Raw genomic sequence first — 13,165 nt, forward strand, 5'->3', positions numbered from 1 at the left:
ATAGAGCCCAGAAGTTTATATGAATTTAATTTAAAGTTAAATAATGTGAATGATTGAAATTTTTACTAATAGTTGAAGTTAACTTGAAGAATTTACTTTAAAGTAGACTAAAATAATGTTAAATTGTTATATAGAAAGGAAAACCAGCATAAAATAATCAAAATAAGAGTACCAACAACTTTTGCAGGGGAAAATATCTGAGCTCAGAGATCTTTACCTTAGGGATTATGCAGTATGGGGAACGCTATCAATTAAATATTATGTTAAAAAAAATACTATAAAAATATGAAGCAGGAAAAATTTGTGTGCAATTAAACTATAAAAAAAAATATGTCCTGAATATCACAAAAAACAGTCTGTCTTTACTAAAAACGCACCAAATGTCCCCAAACAAACCCCTTTTACACAATCGTCTGGCTGATGTAATGAGCACCCAGTGGTGCTAACTTTCGCTTGCAGCGGTCCTGCAGGAGGTACAGGGAGGCTGGTGGAAACAGCTGGAGGTACTTAAAGGAAGAACAACTGGAAATGATCCAGGCTGGTTGTCCAGTGATTGTTGCTCGAGGAGTGGTCTGTCCCTGGTGGTGTTAGGTGGTTTTTGTTTTTTAAGATTTCATAGTAGATGCTAAAAACACAGTATGGTGTTACTACCAATCTACCAATGTCAAAAAAAAGAAGCAAGAAATACGAGGAGGTGTTTTTATTCCTATGGGAATAAGAAGAAATAGGTCATTAAGTCCAAAAACTTGAATGACTAGACAGTTCGACTCTTTATCAAGTTGTTATCGGATGACCTTGGTCAAATAACACATGTAATTTTCGATTTGAATACAAGATATAATTACTGTGAAATAATATTTCATTAATATACAGGTATACAGACATATTATATTAGGCTGAAATAGTATGACTATGCAATGGATACTTATTTAATCATCTTTCAAAAGATAGGAGATCTGAACTTGAAAGGAGTATAAAAAAATTAATTTAAACTAGCTCTATTTTCCAAGTAAAAGCAAAATCCACAAAGAATACATCATTTTCTCAAGATGAGTTTGATCGAACCATGAAAATAGCCTACATAAAGTTTAATTAGCAAATTAGTCAAGGACATTCAACATGGCTGAATAAAAGTAATAATTGTTTTTTTATTTACCGGGGTGGAACTCCATTATGCGGTACAATTCTTCAAATTCACTGTTCACTGATCCTGGATGACTACAATATAACTATTTAATAACTTTGGAACTTAGAATTATAGGTAAATCTTAGTTCAATATCCCCGCATCTACGTAGACTCACTCCTCAAAGCACAATGGCGTGTTCAGTTCAACGGCCCAAGAACCTCGTGGCAATTCTCAAAATCCCTAGCTGTCAAAGTGGGGAAACCAATGTTGCCACGTTTAAATGTGACGTCAGCAAGTATTTTAAAATTCTGTGATGGGTTTTAGTTGTATTTTAATAAACATTGAAAGAAAATAATTCTGAGAATAATTAAATAATATTTTCGATAATTAATAATATCTTCCCATCAATAATCGATTCTATAAGGGGCGGAACGTCACAATTTGCTCCATGCTTTAGCCCCATAAGTTTCCACCTAATTTTTGTTATTTTTCTTGACACTATTGTTTCTTTAGCATTTACTCCCATGGTATTTGCAATTTTATCTATAGACAAGGCGAAAACGGAGGGTCCGCTGAAAAAATATTTCCATAAGATTTTTTTGCATAATCACATTCGTGAGACACCCCAGAATAAGGTTCAAGAAGTCGCCCACGCGAAAAGTGGTCCAGATTTTTTTTAGTAATTTTTTTAAACAAATTACAAAAATCAATATTTTCGGTCCGGACAATTCTTTTTAAGTTTTTTTTGTAATTCTTCTCTAAAGTTGATCGTTTTCGAGTTAAAATTTTGAAAAACGTGAAAATGGTCATTTTTATGACTTAATAACTCTGTTAAAAATTATTATTATGAAAGTCAGAAAGTGACTAAATCAAAGTTTAAAGCCGCCCTACATGATGTTGAAGAAATTTGTGTCATTAATTTATTAATAAGCTGTTATTTTTAATTATTAAAAATCAGCCGTAAAATCGTATTGACGCGGCTGTAAATGTAAGTGCGAGTAAGGTTCACCATTTGACTGCTGGAATGGCATCTCTGTCGCACTCACCATTGACAGCCGCCTAATACGTGCATGGCGCTCATTATTATTACTTAAAAATTATAGCTTAGTAATCAAAAATACTGACAAAAATTTCTTGTGATCTTGTAGGGGGGGGGGGCTTTAAACTTTGGTTTAGTCACTTTCTGACTTTCATATTAATAACTTCAACCAAGTTATTAAGCTTGAAAATAGCTTCGTTTTCTTTTGTCAATTTTATATTGATTATAACTCGAAAACGATCAACTTTAGAGAAAAAATTAAAAGAAACCTTTTTTGTCCAGAATGGTAAAGAAAACTTAAAAAAAATTGTTCGTGCCGGAAATATTGATTTTTGTAACTTGATTAAAAAATTGTTTAAAAAAATGTGGACCACTTTTTGCGTGGGAGACTTCTTGAACCTTATTCTGAGATGCCTCACGAATGTGATTATGCAAAAAAATCTCATGGGAATATTTTTTCCAACGAACCCGCCGTTTTCGCCTTGTCTACTAGCATTATCTGTGATTCATTATTCATATACCAGGACTGTTTAAGTTCAAAATTATCTTTCGCCCAGAAAAACTTTATTGATAAATAAATAATTGTCATTACGATGAAGGGCCGTGTCCTGTTAATTCACCAATCAATGTTTACTTGTATACCCTGTATAAAATTCTTGTAGCTGTTGCTCTGAGCTGTAGTTGAAGCTCAAAGTATACTTTTACGGCATTTTGTACTTCTTCATTCGCCTGAAAATGATTATGTTTTAGCGCCTTTTTAAGTGGCCCAAAGATGTGAAAATCACAAGGAAACAAATCGGGACGATAGGGTGGATACTCTAATATTCTGTCTCTCTAATATCCTCTCTAAAACGATTACCTTTTAGCGCCTTTTTAAGTTGCCCAAAGATGTGAAAATCACAAGGTGACAAATCGGGACAATAAGGTGGATACTCTAATTTCCTCTCTTTCGTTGTAGATTTACTGTCCCTACTTTGACAACATCAGGCCGAGCTTAGTTTATGATGGCTTATCTGGACGTTTCGTCTTATTGTTTGACAACAAGATAACATAAGATAGTAATGACATCTAGATTCGTCGCCAATATACAGGGGGTAACAAAAATACAGGTCATAAATTTAATCACATATTCTGGGACCAAAAATAGTTTGATTGAACCTAACTTACCTTAGTAGAAATGGGCACATAAAAATAGTTACAGCCCTTTGAAGTTACAAAATGAAAATCGATTTTTTCCACTATAGCGAAAACTATTGGAGATTTTTTATTTAAAATGAACATGTGGTATTCTTATGGCAGTAGCATCTTAAAAAAATTATAGTGAAATTTAGACGCCCAATAAACATTTTATGGGGGTTTGGTTCCTTTAAACCCCCCCAAGTTTTTGTGTACGTTTCAATTTGATTATTATTGTAGTAGCATTAGTTAAACACACTGCTTTAAAAGCTTCTTTGCCTCTTGGTACTTTTTCGAAAAGTCAGTATTTGTTGAGATATTTTGCATATTATTTGTCAAATCCACCACATATTTGTATATGGCTAAGTACGATTCTGGAGACTTGACAATAATAGGAAAATTTATGTATTAATTATATTTTTAGGTATATTTTGAACCATATTAAAAAAGAAGTCACATCTCGATAAAATGTGCCTTATCGAAAAAATACAAAGAAGCAAAAAAGTTTTCAAAACACTGTGTTTAACTAATGGTATCGCAGTAATAGGTTAATTGGAACGTACACAACCATTTGGGAGGTTTAACGGAACAAAACCCCCATAAAATCTCTAAGTAAACATATTAGAAAAGAAGCCGCAACTCGATAAAAGCTGCCTTGTCGAAAAAATACTAAAAACCAAAAAAGTTTTAAAAATATTGAATTTAACTAATAGTATCACAATAATAATTTAACTGGAACGTACACCTAAGTTTGGGTGGGTATAAGGAAACAAAACCCCCATAACATTTTTATGGGGTGCACAAATTTCACTTTAATTTTTCTTTAAGATATTCCTGCCATAAAAATGCCACATGTCCATTTTCAATAAAAAATCTCTAATACTTTTCGATATATTGGAAAAAATCGATTTTCATTTTGTAACTTCAAAGGGCTGTAACTTTTTTTATGTGCATATTTGTACTAAGGTAAGTTAGGTTCATTCGAACTATGTTTGGTCCTAGAATAATAGGTGATTTAATTTATGACCTGTATTTTTGTTACACTCTGTATATTTACGAAAGAAAGTCATTACTGTTTTGCCTGTATTCCTTGAGATGTTGTAAAAATAAATCTGGGCGCAAGCTTTTTTGGTCCTCTGAGAAAAGTCGGGGAATCTTTTGCGCAGAAACTTTAACTGATGTAACCCTGTAACGTTACAAACGCCACATCCTTGCTATTTTACTTTTAAATCATTATTTTATTCTATATTTCAATTATTAACAATCTTCTTCTATTTGTTTTACCTATTTTCTGCGTTAAAACTAGTTGGTGCCCTCTTTTGTTATCCTCCATCTACTATACCTCTTTTCATCTAACATCTAATCATTCAGTTACAATACTGAACGTACTGTATATCCTTACTCTGTAGATATCTGTTTTAATACGGAACATCCCTGCCACCTCCTACGTTGCACTGTCATGACAATGACAATAACGGAGAGAGGACAAAATTAATTTATTTTAAGACATGAAATTTAAATATTAGCTTCATTCTTTTCCAAACAGACAATCTCTTGGGGTAAGGAAATGCATTATTTTTTTCTTGTAATCACAGTTCAACATATAACAGTTTTTCTAGTATTTTTTATACCTAATCTCCCATCTTCTAAAAGCATGTGTTCGGATATTTCTTTTCATCTATTAATATACTTTTAGTAATCAAATTATTTAACTAGCATTAATATTAATTCCATTTAATTTATTCTTGCCATCTTCTACTCTCTCTGGTTATTTCTTAAAAGAATGGCAGACTTGGAACACTTTGGTTTCCTTACTTCTTGATGTTTGATATGTGTTTTATATCTTCTAGTTTTTGGATAAAAATCACTTTTCTCCCTTCGAGAGGAGCCACGAGCTTTCATCACCGGTGATGCAACTTTAAAGCCAAGACGACAAGATGCATCGAATAGATAGCAGTTCCCGACATCATTTGTTGCAGCGACCTACGGCCATAACATCTGCACAGGTCTACAAGTCTACAGCTGTACCATCAAGAAGATCTACCATCAAATATCACAAGCCATGCATAAGTATAATCTACAAATTGCTAGTTTTTGGCAAGAATTTGAATATATTTGTTAATGGGTCATTCCATTTCAAATCACTCAATTTTGGAGCAAAAAAAAATTTTGGACCTCCGATTTGTCTGAAAATTGGTATATAGCTTCTGCGGGACGTAAAAATAAGATATTTAAGGTCAAAAAATCTTCTTCTTCTTTTTTTCTCAAAATGTTATTTTATGCGATTTTACAGCGATTTGGTGTTTATTTATACAAATTTGAATTTTCTATCGTAAAGTATCAATGGAAAACATAATATTTTAATAGAAGGGGCTCAAAAATGTCATTATATGGCATTAAAACAAGTTACTTTGATTCAAAACAAGCTTTAAATTTTATAGTGTAGAAAACGTTAAAATACCGTTTTTTACATTTTTCTCCATTCCCAAAATACATCATAATCGATTTGGCTGAAAATTTGCCCAAAGATAGACAAAACATAGGACTTTAAGTGGTGAGAAAGATTTGAATTATATTACAATACCAAAAAAGTTACATGCAATATTATACTCAAAAATATAGGCGTCTACTGTAAGCACAATTAACTTGAAAATATCGACCTCACGACAAAAATTGTTAAAAAGAAATTGTAATAATTGTAAATACGATTTATTTGAAACAATTTCATTTCCTACCATTTTTGTCGAAAAGTTAAAAATGGCGGAGATATTGAGCAAAAAAGGTTCTCCTTTAAAATCAAGATGGCGGCTAACGTAACTGAGGAATTCATTCGTGATTTTAAATTTAGACTACTATTGACTCCCCTAAAGATCAGAAAAATAAAATTTTGGGCAGCTCGGCATTCAAGGTCAAATGCTATCCCGACTGGACTAATATGCAGGGTGTTTCATTAATAATTGTCCATATAGTAACTAGAGAAACCTTAGCACAATATACGAAGATTTAATCTAAAACACTTAAATAAAATGTGGTTCCTTACTGAGTTACAGGGTGTTTTATCTAAAAATTTAAAAACTATTTTTGCTCAGCATCTTAAAACTATTTGACGTATCCTTTTCATACTTGGCAGGAAGTATAGGTACTGTACAAACTACTAAATTGTGTTAAATAAACGTTTCTGGCTATTACCAGAGGCGTACGACGGGGGAAAGCGAATGGTTGACCTTTTCCAAATTCTACGCCACTGGCGGAATTGCTATTTTAGTTAAATTTTTGGATTCTCTAATATTTTCTATGAAAATAATATACTCTTCATTCGTAACGATAAAGTCATTGGTTTTCGAGATCTTTGAAGTTAAAAATGAAACGACACGGTTATTTTGATTAATGTATTGTGTCGCTTCATTTTTAATTTCAAATATCTCAAAAACTAATCATTTTATCATTACGAATCAACAGTACATTATTTACATAAAAAGTATTGGAAAATCAAAAAATTACACTAAAATATCATTTTCGTCAGTGGCGTAGAATTTGGAAAGGGTAAACCAGCCACTATCCCCTATTGTACGCCTCTGGTAGTAGCTAGAAACGTTTATTTATCTTAATTTAGTAGGGTGTACAGTACCTACACTTTCTGTCAAGTATGATAAGGATACGCCAAACAGTTTTAAAGTACTGGGTAGAAATAATTTTTAAATTTTATTCATATGAATCATATCATAAATTAATCAAAATAACTTTGCCGTTTCATATTGTACTTCAAATATCTCGAAAAATAATGACTTTATCGTTACCAATGAAGAGTATATTATTTACGTAGAAAGTATTGGAGAATCTAAAAAGGGCACTAAAATAGTAATTTCTTCAGTGGCGTAGAATTTGAGAAGGGTCAACCATTCACTATCCCCAGTCGTAAGTCTCTGGTAGTAGCTAGAAACGTTTGTTTATCATGATTTAGTAGAGTCTATAGTGGTCGCACTTCCTGCCAAGTATGAAAAGGATACGTCGAATAGTTTTAAAATGCTGAGCAAAAATATTTTTTAAATTTTTAGATAAAACACCCTGTAACTCTGTAAGGAACCACATTTTATTTAAGTGTTTTAGGTTAAATCTTCGTATTTTGTGCTAAGGTTTCTCCAGTTACTATATGGACAATTATTAATGAAACACCCTGTATACTTTTGAGTCTCATATTACTGCACGTAACTTTATTGGTGTTCAAATATAATTTAAATCCTTCTAACCACTTAAAGTCCTATCTTTTGGCTATCTGTGGGCAAATTTTCAGCCAAATCGATGATAGTGTATTTTGGGAATGGAGGAAAATGTAAAAAACGGTATTTTAACGTTTTTTACACTATAAAATTTGACCAAAAACTTGTTTTGATTGAAAATAACTTGCTATAATGCCATATAATGACATTTTTGAGTTCTTTCTTTTAAAATATTATGTTTTTCATTGATACCTTACGACAGAAAATGCAAATTTGTTTAAATAAACACCAAATCTCTGTAAAATCGCATAAAATAACATTTTGAGAAAAAACGAAGAAGAAGATTTTTTGACTTTAAATATCTTATTTTTACGTCCCGCAGAAGCTATACCAATTTTCAGACAAATCGGAAATCCAAAATTTTTTGCCTGAGTGATTTGACATGGAATGTACCTAATGCATTTAATAACTGACATTTTATTATACCTTTATGAAAATTAAACATTGGTTAAAATAATATTTTGCTTACTTCCATTCTGAATTTACATAGTTCATATCTAAGATTAGGACAAGACGAACACACACCTTGGGAGAATGAGCTAGGCCAGGGTGAACGATAGCTATCTTAGTTGGCTGAAATATTATTTTCGAATGGTATTTCGATTAGCCGGGGTAGTTTATCCGCTCATTCGCTACAACCCAGTTTGTGTGTAGTCCAGTTTGTGTATAATACTCAGGACGTCAGAATATATCTTACACTCACGCCCCTCTAAGTACTCTCATTGGAATTCTACGATTTTCTTTAATCAACTCTTCCAAAGGTGCCACGTTCCTGTCTAGTAATGCATTAAACAATGCACCTGACGGCGGGTCATCTTCTTTTTGAAAATATTCTACTTTGGGCGCGATTCGATTGAGGGTAAAATTGTACATAAATCTTCGCGCCTGCGCAGACAGACAGTATGTAGTTCCTTGCTAATCTTTCAAGATAGGTGTTTATGTATCTGCATCCGTGCAAATAAGTCATTAAAAGAGTATATTAGTGTTTTTAGTAAATGTATTATTTATTATAATTCTTGTGTTTTTGAATTTGTGTTTCTCTGTAGTAAAATAATAAAATATTTACACTATTTGTCGCCGTGTTGTGTAATTATATCCGAAATTAACATGTCAATTAGAAGGACCTCTCTGGTGTGGTTGCTAGGGCGTTAGCTCCGAGATTGGAATGACGCAGGTTCGAATCCTGGGCGATTCATATTTTTTTTTATTTTTGGTTGTTTTAATAAAAAAATTTTTGAAAGTGGTAGATAAGAAAGTTAGTTTAATTTTTAAATAAAATTCAAATAACCTGTTAAGTATATTTACTTCGTTGAAATTACCTATATAATAGAGGAATATCTTCTTACGTGCGTACAAAGTACACATACATTCTTTTCTTTTATTTAGGCAGTACTGCCAGTTTTTTTTTCAGCGGCGCCTTTCATTCTGTACATAAATTGCATTCCATATTTTCCTTGGGCATCGTAGACTTCTTCTAACTAACGGTGACTTGTCCCTGACTATTCTTACTATCCTTGATTCAGACATCCTGCTTATGTACAGACTTACATGCAGACATACCTGTTACCCAGGTATTAATATTGTCTAGCACACATATGCGTCTGATTTCCTCACTTCTTGACCTGTCCTGTAGTCCTTTTCCAGTAATCCTTCTTAACATCATCGTTTCATTGGTCTCCAGATGGCTTTGTGTTTTGCTTGTGTCTGGTCTTCTCTCGGTCTTGTGGGTCATAACTGGCCTAATAACTGACTTATAGTAGGGGAGGAAAGTATGCTAAATGTGCAGTCACTCGAGCGCTTTGGGGACTTATTGTGTTGTGAAGAGTTGGTTCTAAAACCGAAAAAAGTTAAGTAAAGTTTTCCATTTTAGTGAAGACTTTCCATTTTTAATTTAATTTTCCATTTCCAACAATGGTTTTTTCCGATTATAGCGCCATTTATCCATAATTCGAAAAAATGTTTCAAATAAGTTACTTATTTTTACTAAGGAATCCGAATCTGCAATAAAAAATGGGGGCTCCTATTTAAAATTTTAAAGTAACCCCACACCCCACTTCCGTGGGGGGTCGTGTTTGGTGCCATTCGATAGATTTTTCAAATATATTGAATAAGTGTATTTTCAGTTTTTAGATCTCAGTTCATTTCGCTAAATATCGCGGGATTCGTATTTAAAATTTTAAATTTATCACCACCCCTCTCCGTGGGGAGTCGTCTTTGTTACCATTCGATAGATTTTTGACAAATATTGAGCACGTATTCTTTAGTTTTTAGATCTATCGTTCATTTCGCGAAATATTCGCTCTTTTCTTGTGAAACTTTGTGACTCGCCCATTTCCTTACGCTTCGATCAAATCGTCAGATTTTTTAAATATACACTGTTTTGCATGTACGTAACTTACCTTATCTTAATCTGACGATTTCGAGTTTTTCTAAGGATAGATTTTTTCGCCCCCCCCCCCTAAACGAACGCCCCTGTGTTTAGAGTCAATATATGGTAGAGGTATGGTTCAAGTAGTAATCGGTGGAACTGCGCATTTTATCAATAAAATTTGATATGTCTTAGACACTCCAGAAGCCGCTAACGATAAAATGTTTTAACATCGCATTAATCATTGTAAATTAGTAGGCGGATATCAGTACAGTGAAAATAATAAGACGAGAACTAAACGATAATGGTTATAAAGAATAAATTTTAAAGTTGTTTCTACTTTAATGACAAAAAAAGCAAGCTACTTAGCCGAAATTAATTCAACATTATTTTACACATCATATTTGAAACATTATTTGGTTGAAAAACCTAATTTTAGTTGGCATAAAAATATATTAATTTGTCTGGACTAAATTACAGTTCTGTTTATCTTACTATAATCAATATTCGCACTGTGTTGCCAAACTGAATTTTGTTATTTTGGGTGTAAATTTTTTCCACCGATATCCGAGGGTACAATACATCTACAGGGTACCAGGTTTCTCCCCATATGATATTGTGACGCGCTCGAGTTACTGCAAAAATCCCCGCTTCGGCTTCCCCACCAATATACATATATTCGAGCCTTTATTTCCACTCTTAGGTGTTTGTTTTTTCAAATTGTGTCGATTAGGCATCCGGCCGTTATACTGCAATTATTTGCCGAAATTTACCGGTACCTATTACACTTTTTCTTTACGGGACAATCTATTAAATGTAAAAATTATTTTAGTGTCCGACTGGTCTATTATTTGACAAATATTGACATTATTTCGAAGCCTATTAAGTACGATATAACGCCCTAGGGCGTCTTATTGAAAAACGACGCCCTAGCGCCTATTAAATTTAAATAATGAGTTAAATACTGTCAAGTTTGACAAATAAAACTCTAAGTAAAACTATGGTTACCATTACGTTACGAATATTTCTGGTAAATGTACTTATTTGAAAACTAATTAATTCAAAATTCATTCAAATTTTTTGCATAAAAAATAATTTATTCGGACATTAAACGAAGGCACCACGGGTATTATCATAATAACGGTTTCGGTCAACGTATATACCTCGGGCCGAAGGCCCTCGGTCTATACACCATTGACCTCAAGCGTTATTATCCTTATAATACCCGTGGTACCTAACTAACTATAACAAAACTGCTTTAGCATTTAACTGATACATTTATATCGGGTATTTCGCCGATAAGTCCTCTTGAGCTTTTCTCCTACAGAAGTTTATAATGACCTGACGGCTTAATTTTCAGAGGTCGTTTGCGTGAGTGTGTTCCAAATAGTAGTTCGCAATATTTTTCACAACTAAAGTAATTATAGAAATATAAACACATACTGGTCATTTTCCGCCAACAATTAAACTTTTTTCATAACATAAAGTTTGCTGTAGTTTTAGAATTTTAATAACTTATTTGCATGCTTGTACGTTTCATTTGAATAATTATTCCTTTATTTAACTAGATAAATAAAATTATACACTTTGGTTAAGTTGAAAACATTAAGACTGTAGGCACAAAATTTCTATCTAATGCTTTTTAAATGCATTCGTTTTTTGTTCGAATCCTGAGAAAACTAATAAGTATTTTGAAAAATGTAAACGCAGAATTAAATATTATATTTTTACAGCCGTATCAGCCAATAGTTTGAGAACGACACAGATGGCGATCGAACGAGCTGTAAGGAGTATATCTGAGGGAAAATATTATCCAAAATGAGGGAGTGCGAAGCAGAACGAAGATGAATGATGTAATTAGAAGAATTGCGCAAATGAAATGGAATTGGGTAGGACACGTGGCATGGCAAAACATTGAAAGGTGTACGAGAAACATTGTACATTCGAGACCACGCGACACAGTCGTAGTAAAAGAAGACTAGAACAACGGTGGCCAGATGACGTCAACGGTGGCTAGATGGGAAGGCTTTTGTTCAGGTGTGGATGAAAGTAGGCTGAAGAAGAAGAAGAGGAAGAAGAAGAAGAATTTAACTTGATATGAGAAATATCTGGATAGAAATATAAAAAAAGGCCAAATGATAGGTAAATAAATGAAGAAGAAGTATATTCGCTTAGGATATAAATGACTTAATTTTAAATTGACTGGTGGAATGACACGTCATTTAAAAATATAAAATCCATAACCTACTGTAATACTTCTCTATAGACGAGCGGAACACCCCGAAAAAAACGCTTATTTCTCGAGATACTGACCACGGAGAGGTGAATGGCAAATTTTAGTCATATTTTATGTTTTTCATGGTGCTGAAAACGAAAATGAGATTTATTTTAAATTGCATGTGTGTGGACATTGTCAAAATTGCAATTTTACCCCAAAAATAAAAAAAAATCAAGTTTTTTTGCGTTTACCTCGCAACAACGTTGTTCCATTTTAAATTTTTTTTTTAATTTTTACAGTATATAGCTCTAACATTTCTGAAGAAAAGGGTAAGTACTTGTTTCAAGCTTTTATTCTTATTTTGATAAAGGTTATGAATTTTTCAAAGGAAAAGGTGCGGATTTGTGAATTGCATAGTTTAATCGTAAAAGTTGTGTGACGAAGTTTAAAATTTAGATTCTTAATCAAGTTTATGTTAAAATAGAGATTATAAAAAGTTTTCTGGTAAGTATTAGATCAAAATGTTTTATAGAAAAAAAATAGTGCAACTTTTAATGTCGACATTAGGAATCCCCAATATAACCCTTATTTTTCGAGACACTGACAATGGGTGGTGAATGGCTAATTTTGATCTTAGATTATGTTTTTGACCGTGGTGAAAACGAAAATGAAATTTGAAATTTATTTTAAATTTTAGGTGTGGGAATATTGTCAACATTGCAATTGTACCCTAAAAATAAAAAAAAAATGAAATCACGTTTTTTTGCGTTTTGCTCGCTACAACTCTGGTTCCTTTTAATATTTTTTTCTAAAGTGTTTACACTATATATCGCTTACTTTTTTGAAGACAATGATTCCTGATTTAAGCTTTTAGTCTTATTCCAGTAAAAGTAACGGATCTTTTAAAGTGCAAGGTGCAGATTCGTGAATTGCAAAGTTTAATCACAAAATTTGACTGAC

At 32.6% G+C, this 13,165-nt stretch overlaps 1 long non-coding RNA gene across 1 annotated transcript; it reads right to left on the reverse strand.

Moving 5' to 3' along the window:
* Positions 1-280: 280 nt before the first annotated feature.
* On the reverse strand, positions 281-1,272 carry LOC126879295 (uncharacterized). Its single transcript, XR_007696034.1, has 2 exons — positions 1,157-1,272; positions 281-625 (listed from the first exon to the last, which is right to left on the reverse strand). It is a non-coding gene; the product is annotated as an uncharacterized LOC126879295 (long non-coding RNA).
* Between the last annotated feature and the right edge of the window lie 11,893 nt (positions 1,273-13,165).

The sequence above is a fragment of the Diabrotica virgifera genome, chromosome 1, assembly GCF_917563875.1.
Source record: "Diabrotica virgifera virgifera chromosome 1, PGI_DIABVI_V3a".
Classification (NCBI taxonomy): domain Eukaryota; kingdom Metazoa; phylum Arthropoda; class Insecta; order Coleoptera; family Chrysomelidae; genus Diabrotica; species Diabrotica virgifera.